Genomic DNA, 10,689 nt, shown 5'->3' with positions numbered 1-10,689 from the left:
TGGAGTTCATCAAAAGACCCTCACTCACAAAGACCACAGATACTGCCATCACTGAAAACTGCATGAAGATTTTTATTGATCTAACATGTTGGGGACTCTCCTCTCAGCACGCAGGCTAGAGAACAAAGAAAGAACACAGTTTTTATACCTTTGTAAGGGGCAGATTTGAGCAACAGGGTAACTGGCTTATTCTAGTTGGTGTAGCAAGTAACCTTTTCAGGCATTGGTTGGTTTGCATAGTGACTACCTCTGGTCTAGTGACTCACTTTGTTTGCCCCCACGGTGGGTTATTATGATTTAGTCAGCAAAGTAATAGTACATTTTAAACTTATGGATCATCTATTAACATCACAGCTATTAATATCACAGGGAATTCTAGCAAGGTCGGGGGAGGGGGGTTGTGGTCTTTCTCAGAATTCAGTGTGGGGCAGGGTAGGGGGATTCTTCTAAGAACTCTTATTTTTGTTATGGTTATTTTTCTGAGAACAGCTAATATTATTTTGGCAGCTGTAGGCTTAATCATTTTGATCGCTAAAACTATATTTTTACATTTGTTTAGTCAGCCAACTTCCTTATCTGTCTCTGCACTTGGCCTGCTAGAACAGTTTAGAAAATCCTTTTCAAAGGGGGAAGGTACTGGGTGGTCTTGAATTCATTTTAGATATTACACTACAACCACCCACCTTCCAGATTTATAGAAATCTTTCCATCATTACACTTCCAAAATACATAAACACTTTCTAGGACTGACCTTTGCCCCTACTGCCTACCTCTGCAAAGCTCTATAAACAGCATCCACAGTCAGCCTCCTTGTCTGTGCACTCTTGCCACAGCCTCTCTTCCCACCTCAGGATCTAACAAACTCTGGGATCTGCTCTCACAACCCACTGATACTCTCACCATCCATTCCCAGTGCTCTGTCTCCCTCATCAAAAAACTCATCACTCACATTTCTTATCTGTCCTCTCTTCAATCCCTCCATACTTATACCTTTACTTCAGTGTTCCTCGGATCCTCAACAGTACCATCCTAAAACTATCAAAATGTCCTCTCCCATTCCTCTCATACACAAGAGACCCTTTGGCTAGGTCTGCTTACACTTTTTATACAGATGGCAGCCCCTGTCAGATTACCACATCAGACTGACCCCTCAATTATCAATATTCATCCTCACCCTCCTGTTCTTCTTCCCTCAAGATCACCTGCTCCCCAGAATCTCATCTCCTGCTTTTCCTCAGCCCAAATGATGGCCAAAGATGCACTGCCAATTGACTCTCCTAAATTCAATAACTGTCCAGAGTCTTCACATATTAAACACTCTGAACTAATCCTACTCTTCTAGTTAAAATACTTAACTAAACCCAAGCCATCTCCTCTCCCCCTCACCCCTCTTCCCCTCCCCCTCCCTCTCCCTCCCCCCCCCAACCCTCACTCCCTCACTTGGGTCAAGGACATCCAACAAACTCTTCAATGTCTTGGTCCCTCCTTCAGTGCCTCCCACTGCTTTCCGCATACCTCTCTTCAACTCCCATCTTTAGCTACAGTCTCTCTAACTATAGATACCCCAGTTGCCAATGCCCCACCCCACTCCCAACAGTTTGCCCCTTTGACCATACAAGTCCCCCTTTGGGAACCAAAGCCAAATTCTCTCAATCTATCCACACCAAACTCCAAAACCTGTTACAGACCATACCTCTCAGTGTTTGCCAAGATCCTCCCTAATCATCCATGTTCCTAAAATATCTTAATTTCAAAACCCACCTGAACATCCCAGGAAAGATTATACTGATGTAACAAAAGGCTCTCAAGTTGTAATCTCCCTAATACAACCAGACCCTGCTTTCAGATAACATTTGTTCCCCAATTAACACTTGTACGACCAATCTAAATTTTCCTGGCTCCTCTCAAGAACTCTCAGACTCCAGATAAATACTCCTGTCAGTCAACAGCCTGAGTTTTTCTGATGAGTTGCCTGATCCTAAGGGTGGAACCTCTCCCACTTTCCTTGGGATCTCTCCCTCTTTCCCTGGTCTTGGGACTCCTCTTCCCAACTACCAGGGCCATGAACTGAACAGTTTCAAATGCACATAATTTGAATAAATGTACAACTGCAGATAATTTTTTCTAAACTCCTTAACTTTATCTCTGTCCCTAGACTCTGTCCCAATAGATTTCAAATAAACCTCAGACTGTCCCAACAATTCCAGTACCAGCCCTGCTGTTCCCTTGGAATCTACATCCTGGTTCAGCCCAACAGACTACACTTTCCTATGGTACAAGTGAAACAGCTGCTCTTTCCGGTCTTGACCAGAAATGCAGCTTCCTTGGATCCCCTAACAACAACACCCCAATGTTGTCAACAGGAAGCAGCTAGAGAAAATGACGTCCACTTATCCAACACCTACTGACCCAATAATAAAACAAAAAGAAGAGAATGAAGGGACTCTAGCCAGCTGGAACATAGCAAACATGGTGACAAGCTTGGCTCTTAAAACCCCTGCCCTTCTTTCCCATTCCCTCTGCTTTGTTGAAAACTACTAGTTTACATTCCTGAAGCTAGCCCCAAGGTCTATTACCTTGGCTACTTCCTCTTCCTGTGGCTGACTACCAAGATCCATCTATCAAAGTATTGAAGTCCCACAATTAAAAGCCCACTTTTGCTCACATAATTAACATGCCCAATTATACTGAATATTCCTGGTTGTCAACTTGACTATATCTGGAATGAACTACAATCCAGAATTGGAAGACTTACCAGTGATCCTAATCGAGATGGAAGCTGGGAGATACAAGTTTCTGACCTGGATCTTGAGGCATAGTAGCTATAAATTCCAGAAGATTAAGACAAGAAGATCTCTGAGTTCAAGGTCATCTGGGATTAAAGGCATGGTGGCACACACCTTTAATCTGGGCTAAACCTTCTGCTGGAGACCTGCATATGGACACTGGAAGAAGGAAGATTTACTCTCTTCTTCACCTTGCCTTGTGGGACTGAGCAACTGCTAGATTCTTGGACTTCCATTCACAGCTGCTGCTGACCATTGTTGGGAGTTGGACTATAGACTGTAAGTCATCAACAAATTCCCTTACTGTATAGAGACTACTCATAAGTTCTGTGACTCTAGAGAACACTGACTAATACATCAATTAAAATTAAACACCTCATCCTAAGAGAGGGTTTCCCCTTTTACTTTTATAAACCACCATTTTCCTATGGGTCATGTCTGTCTCCTCTCTACCCAGAGACATTCTTTGTCATACACACACACACACACACACACACACACACACACACACACACCTGGAGACAAATACCCCTTCACCATCTTCCTTGTCCTCTAGCTCCTGTCTTTGTCTCTTATTCTTCACCTTCTGTCCCTCTGGAACACAAAAATCTCCTTTGTGCTAAGAACTTGGTCTTGTGGTATCATAAACTGACTTTGAGTTTCCCTACACTAGTACATATTTCTCTTTTTACTGTTTGAGCATGTCAATAACATACAGTAAACACTGTGCTGGCTGAAAGTTCTCCTTGGCTCTTGTCTTCTAGAAGACTGCAGCCAAGAGACACAGAGAGTTAAAGCAGAAGCAAACACTCCAAAGAGAGATTGAAGTGGGCATGGGCTGTCCCAAAAGTGCGAAGCAGCACAGTGAGTTCTGCATTGTGGGTTTTCTAAGATGTTTTCATGAATATTTATGAGATAGGTAGCATAATCCTAAAGTGACACAATAATTTTTCCTTCAATTCATGGTGGATCATACCTCCTTTTATGATATTTCTCCTAGAAAATCCCATGAACCAAAAGTTGGTAGGATAAGGTAGGGATGAAAACCACAAAGTGAAAGACTCTTCATTAATGCCAGGGTCCTTCTGAACATGCAGAAAGCAAAGATTATTTGAAAATGAAATACGGCCTGGAGAGATGACTCATCAGTTACGAGCACTGACTGCTCTTCCAGGGGTCCTGAGTTCAATTCCCAGCAACCACATGGGGCTCACACCCATCTACAATGGGATCCAATGCCCTTTTCTGGTGTGTCTGAATACAGCCACAGTGTATTCACATACATGAAAGAAAAAGAAGGAAGGAAGGAAGGAAGGAAGGAAGGAAGGAAGGAAGGAAGGAAGGAAGGAAGGAAGGGGGAAGGGATGGAGGAAAGGAAAGAAGGAAGGAAGGAAGGAAGGGAGGGAGGGAGGGAGGGAGGGAGGGAGGGAGGGAGGGAGGGAGGGAGGAAGGAAGGAAGGAAGGAAGGAAGGAAGGAAGGGATGGAGTAAAGGAAAGAAGGAAAAAAGGAAGGAAGGAAAGAGAGAAGAGAAGAGAAGAGAAGAGAAGAGAAGAGAAGAGAAGAGAAGAGAAGAGAAGAGAAGAGAAGAAATGCATAATGAATCCAGCGAGTTACTGACAGCACTTGCCAGTGTTGGTTGTGACTTTACCACATCCCTGGTCCAGAACACACTTCTAATGCATTTGGATGGTAGATGCCTTCACACTTCACAGCACAATGCTATTGGTACACCTTGGCTCAGAGTCCAAACTACCATATGCTGTGAACTGCAGTCATTTTTAATCACACAGAGAATGGTTTGGGAACTTACAGAAGCATAGTGGTTTAGTAACAGAAAGCTAAGACTACTGAATTTTCCTATTAGCATTCCTCAGCATAAAAGAATCCAGAATTTTAGGATTGAATTATGCCATAATGCTTGGTTTTCAAATATGTTTATAAAAGTGAATTTTGACTTAGGATTAGGGCAAAACATACATTGTGTGAAATGGTATTTTCAGCATTGATGGTTGTAAACTCAGAATATTGATCAACTCTGAAAACAGTGAGGATGGTCAAAATTTTGCAGCGTGAAATATTTCACCAAGATTTAATTTTGTATATTTGTGTGTGTGCGCGCACATGCACATGTGTGTACATGAGTGTGTGTACCTGTGTGCATGTGTATGCACATTTATACATGAAGCTCAGAGGACAACCTCAGAGGTCATTTCTCAGGTGCCATCTACTTTATTAAAATAAGGTTTCTCACCAGCCTAGAACTCACCTAGTAGGCTGGCCAGAGAACCCCATGGATCTGCCTATCTGTCTCTCTGACACCGGGATCCCAAGCCTGGATTTTTTTTAAGAGCTAAAGCAGAAGTTTATTGACATCCATTAATATATTATTTTACACATACACACCAAATATAGAGTCCTCAACATTCAATCTACTCTTCTCAAAATTGCTTCATGAGCAAAGGGATTTCTTTGCCCTCCCCCAAGGAAGATACTTCTGCTATTTATGCTCCTGAAAATAATACATTTGAATACACCACCTTCATAAAAACAATCCTTCAATCCTCTGCAGATAGTGAAGATACACCAGCATAGAACCCTCTCCAAATATAATGCTTCACAGCAGAGGTGTAGTGCAAGAGATAAAGAAAATGGTGACTCCTTAGAGGCTGTATACATGCCTAGAGGAGGACACTGGAGAGTTGAGACCCCAACTGGGTGACCCTAGCTTCTGAGTGTGGCCAGCCATGACTGCATAGCCTCCAGATCCTCTTCATCTTCTTCCTCTTCTCCCTCTTCGGGGGCAGCCATCGCTCCTGCAGGCTCAGGCTCAGGAAGGGCATCGGTTACTTTCCTGGGTGCTTTGCCCAAGGTTCCTGCTGTGATTTCAAAGAGGATTCTGTCAGTCTCCATTTCTGCTGCTTCTTCCATTTCTTCTTGATTGTCCATGCTTTCAAATGTATCCTCTAACATCCTTTATGATTCCAGCTTTCATCATCTCTTTGGACAGCTCCCACATGGTGGCCTGGATTTCTAGGATCTTCACAAGACTCTGCATTGCCTTCATCACTTCTGTGCTCTTCTGCAGAGAACCAGCTACTCTCAGGACCGCGAGTTGGTTCTTCATGCCCATGAGCACAGAGTTCATGTGTGCTTTGGATGCATAGAGCTTGCTCACAGCTTTTCTTGACCTGATCATCTCCTTGGCCAGAACCACACAGACTTCCTTTTGGCCCTTCTTGGCTGCATCTTTCACAGACCGTTTTACTTTCTCTTCTTCTCTTTGGATGTCTCTTATTTGCCTGTCAACAACTCTCATTTCCTTTCTGATCTTCAGTGACCATTCATTAACCAGCTCTTTGGGAGGCTTCTCCTGGGTTTTTCCAAACAGTCCCATGATGAACTGAACTCCTTCTGACTTTCCGTTCCCTGCAACCAATCAAGTCAAGAGCAGCCGCCTGGGCGGGGCTGGGAAAGGAATCAGATTTTTTTTTTCTTAAGTGGATTCTTTTTTTTTTTTAATTACGTATTTTCCTCAATTACATTTCCAGTGCTATCCCAAAAGTTCCCCATACCCTTCCCCCTACTTCCCTACCCACCCATTCCGATTTTTTGGCCCTGGCATTCCCCTGTACTGGGACATATAAAGTTTGCATGTCCAATGGGCCTCTCTTTCCAGTGATAGCCGACTAGGCCATCTTTTGATACATATGCAGCTAGAGTCAAGAGCTCCGGGGTACTGGTTAGTTCATAATGTTGTTGCACCTACAGGGTTGCAGATCTCTTTAGCTCCTTGGATACTTTCTCTAGCTCCTCCATTGGGGGCCCTGTGATCCATCCAATAGCTGACTGTGAGCATCCACTTCTGTGTTTGCTAGGCCCCGGCCTAGTCTCACAAGAGACAGCTATATCAACTTAGTATACCCGAGATATAAGAGACAATTTGTTAAACACATGAAACTGAAGAAGAACGAAGACCAAAGTGTGGACACTTTGTCCCTTCTTAGAATTGGAAACAATCACCCATGGAAGGAGTTACAGAGACAAAGTTTGGAGCTGAGACAAAAGGATGGACCATCTAGAGACTGCCATATCCAGGGATCCATCCCATAATTAGCCTCCAAACGATGACACCATTGCATACACTAGCAAGCGTTTACTGAAAGGACCCTGATGTAGCTGTCTCTTAGGTGGATTCTAAGTATTGAACTTGGTTCCTCACACTTACAAGGCAAACATTTAACTAAATGGCCTGTTCTCACATCTTCAAGGCTTAATTCTCTCTTATAGAAACTATTTTTGTGTGAGTGGTGGGTCCATGATTGTGAAAGTGCTGGGCTGTGGTGTGTGTCTGGAGGTCAGAGGACAACTTTCTGGAGTCAGTTCTCTGCTTCCAGTTTTATATGGGTTCTGGGCATAGAATTTTGATTATAATGCTTGCATAGTAAATTCTTACCAGCTGCGGTATCTCCCTGACCCATAAGAATGTGGAATGCCCACAGAGGCCAGAAGAGGGCAACAAATCCCCTGGAGAAGAGCTAGAGTTACCTGTGACTGTGAGCTTCAGGAACTAGGTGCTGACAACCAAACGTGGATCCTTTGTAAGAACAACAAATACTCTTAAATGCTAGCTGAGCCATCTCCCTAACCCCAAGAGTTCATTCCTCATGTGAAAAAGCAAGACTCCAGCAGCTTCCAGCAGTTGACTGCAATCACAACTTAAAGACCTCTAGGAAACAACAGAAGCTCTAGCAAACATGGCACTGGCAAGCCTTGTCCTTCCTTCTCTCTCCCTTATAAACAATATATTACATCCCTAAAGTCAAGGTCTATTTTGACACTTTCTTATTCCAGACTCATTTCTGGGGCTGACTACCAGAGTCCAGCAATCAAAAACTCTTTTGGCTCACCTAATTAACAAGTTCAATCAAAATGTACTACTGCAGCCTAGCCCACTCTAACACAGACCTCGCCTTTTCTCTTCTTAAAAATTACACCTGCATGGTCTTTCAAGCCTCTTTTTCTGCCTGACTCAGAGAGCAGCCACTTTGACTTTTCTTCCCTGCTTATTAAATGATCTCTCTGTGGATATAGATGTTTGGGTATGGTTTGTGTCTAATCCAGGATCCGGTAGGGAGTCCCCACTGTATATAAGTTTCTTCAGTATTTACAGGAATTTACACTATATCAGACATATAGATTAGGCTCAGGGAAAATTAAGGAAGAGTTAGTAGAAAGAATGTAAGACCTAGCATACAGAAAAGGGTGCTATGAATTGTTGACTTTTGAACATGGCATAGCAGTTACACACATCAACTGATAATAACTGTGCTGACCTACATAAGATCATGCCAGTCAAAATTCCAACATGAATGGTCAAAGGGCTCCCAAGGCCCCAGCTTTGATGGAGGAGCTATTGACAGTACATGGTTGGTGAAGGAGAAAGAGAGTTTAGGTTGTCTAACCCTCAGTGGATATACCCACATTCATGCACATGTGGGCTGTACTAATTGGACGCAGGGGCTATCAGTAGCAACAACAACAAATAGAAGATATGAAGTTTGAAGACAACCAGGTAGGGTGGCAATCATGGATGAATATGATCAAAATACACTGGATAAATGTATATAAATTATAGGAAGAAAACACTCGTCCTCCATACCGACCCCATCTCTACCACTGCACACACAGATATTCCTTTTCTACATAATACCCAAGGTCAATGTAGCAGGCTAGCACTGTTGCCTACTGTCCATGCCTCTCCTCTGTTGTTCTCTCTCTCTCTCTTTCTTTCTCTCTCTCTCTCTCTTTCTCTCTCTCTTATTCTTTCTCTCTTCTTTTCTCCCTCTGTCTTCTCTTACAGCTACCTCTCTCAAAATCCAAAGGCTGATATCTGAGTTTATATCTTTACCTCCATATTTTTATTCTGTTAATCAAAACTCCCATATCTCCTCCTCCTATTTTTCTTTGCCCCTCTTATTCCCAGTTATTCCCCTCCTCTATTTCTCCCCTAGCAAACCATCCTAATCACATATTTCACTGTGGTTCTTCACTCATGTTCTTTCCATGTATATCATGATAACTAATATGCCCAGGGAGTGTTCAAAGTGACTGGCTGTGGTGTAAGGGTCATTAGAGAATTTCCTCACCCCCAGCACCTTCACTTACAAGAAAATGGGTATGGGAGGGAACTTCTACTGTCTAAATTTAAAGAATTTAACACAAATAGTGATTTTAGCAGATTTTTAACTCTGCTTAACATCTGCCTGGTACCCATGGCAAGGCAGTCCATTTATCCATCTCAGAGTGGCCTTGACCAAGTTGCTTAGATGGCCCAGATTCTTCTTTGAAATGATCACAGCACTATAACCCCTAATGATAGGCTGTATGTGAAGGGCTGAACTGAAGCATCAAAGCAACCGTGGTGCACAGACCCTGAGTCATAGTGCCTGTTACTAGCTGGGTTTTCTTTTCTTTTTCAATATTCAGTATAAAATTCTCCTAACCAAATGGAATTTCCCATCAAACATATTTTCCCTTTTCACAACTTTACTTTCAATATTTTAGGTAAAGAATCCTTTAAAATTAGCACTTATCTTTTTCATAGTTTAATTTTAGAAATTTTAGAGGAATTTTAAGATAAGATTATAGTGAAGTAAACAAAATCAAAAAGTAAAAGCTAGATGATGCATCATCCATTTTTATTTATGTACTTATGTTGCATGCATACATGTATAGATTCAGATTAAAAAAAAACAGAATGTACCTATGTAATTTTGTTTCTTTTTTAATATAACTTTGCATCTGTCCTCCAGTTGTTAACAGTGTTTCAAAGTTTTACTTAACCCTGGGCTATAAACTCATAACCATTTTGGATAGTTTCCAATTTTTCTAATTAAAAATGTACTATAATAACATTCTGTTGTTGTTGTTGTTACATTTATTTATTTGTTCTCTCTCTCTGTGTAGCCAGGGCCGTAATCCTTTGCCACATCACACACGTGGAGGTTGGAGAACAACTCTTCTTCCACCATCTGGGTTCCAGGATCTGGTTCCATCTGGCCTCTGGCTTGGCAATAGGTGCCTTTACCTACTGAGCCATCTCACAGACCCCTCGTTCTTATACAAAACTCCAGGTAGTTTCTGATTGATTATTTAAAATAGGTTTCTATGCTGGGTGTGGTGGCATTCTCCTTTAAGTCCAGCACTCAAGAGACAGAGACAGATGTATTTCTCTGAGATCAAAGCCTAATTTCTAGACCAGCCAGAATCTCTACATAGAGATTCTGTCTCACAACAGAAGAAGAAAAAAGTTTTCTAGCTGTGTAATTACTGAGCTAAATGATTTAAACAATTTCAAAGAAAGACTTGCTGTCAAATTGTAAATGTTTCCACTTTAAATCACACCAAGCTGTGTTTATATTATATATATATATATATATGTATATATATATATATATATATATATATATATATATATATATATACTTATTTGTATTTGTCTATGAGGAGTTAGATACCCCAAATCATTAGCAAAACCAGATTTTTTTTTCTACTTTTGAATTGTTTTACCAGTGAGTCCCCAGTATCCCCCTGTCTGTACCCTAGTGCTGGATACAAATACCCTGTGCCTGGATGGATACAGATACACTGTACCTAGATGGATACAGATACACTGTACCTGGATGGATACAGATACACTGTGCCTGAATGGATACAGATACACTGTGCCTGGATGGATACAGATACACTGTGCCTGGATGGATACAGATACACTGTGCCTGGATGGATACAGATACACTGTGCCTGGATGGATACAGATACACTGTGCCTGGATGGATACAGATACACTGTGCCTGGATGGATACAGATACACTGTGCCTGGATGGATACAGATACACTGTG

General features: G+C 42.0%; 1 pseudogene; it reads right to left on the bottom strand.

Moving 5' to 3' along the window:
* Positions 1-5,508: 5,508 nt before the first annotated feature.
* LOC110284996 (charged multivesicular body protein 3 pseudogene) lies at positions 5,509-6,191 on the bottom strand (annotated as a pseudogene).
* Positions 6,192-10,689: the final 4,498 nt, after the last annotated feature.

The sequence above is a fragment of the Mus caroli genome, unplaced genomic scaffold (assembly GCF_978045245.1).
Source record: "Mus caroli unplaced genomic scaffold, Mus_caroli_1 scaffold_19, whole genome shotgun sequence".
NCBI classification, from domain to species: Eukaryota; Metazoa; Chordata; class Mammalia; order Rodentia; family Muridae; genus Mus; species Mus caroli.
The sequence above is the reverse complement of the archived record's forward strand: the minus strand, read 5'-3'. Positions and strand labels throughout refer to the sequence as shown.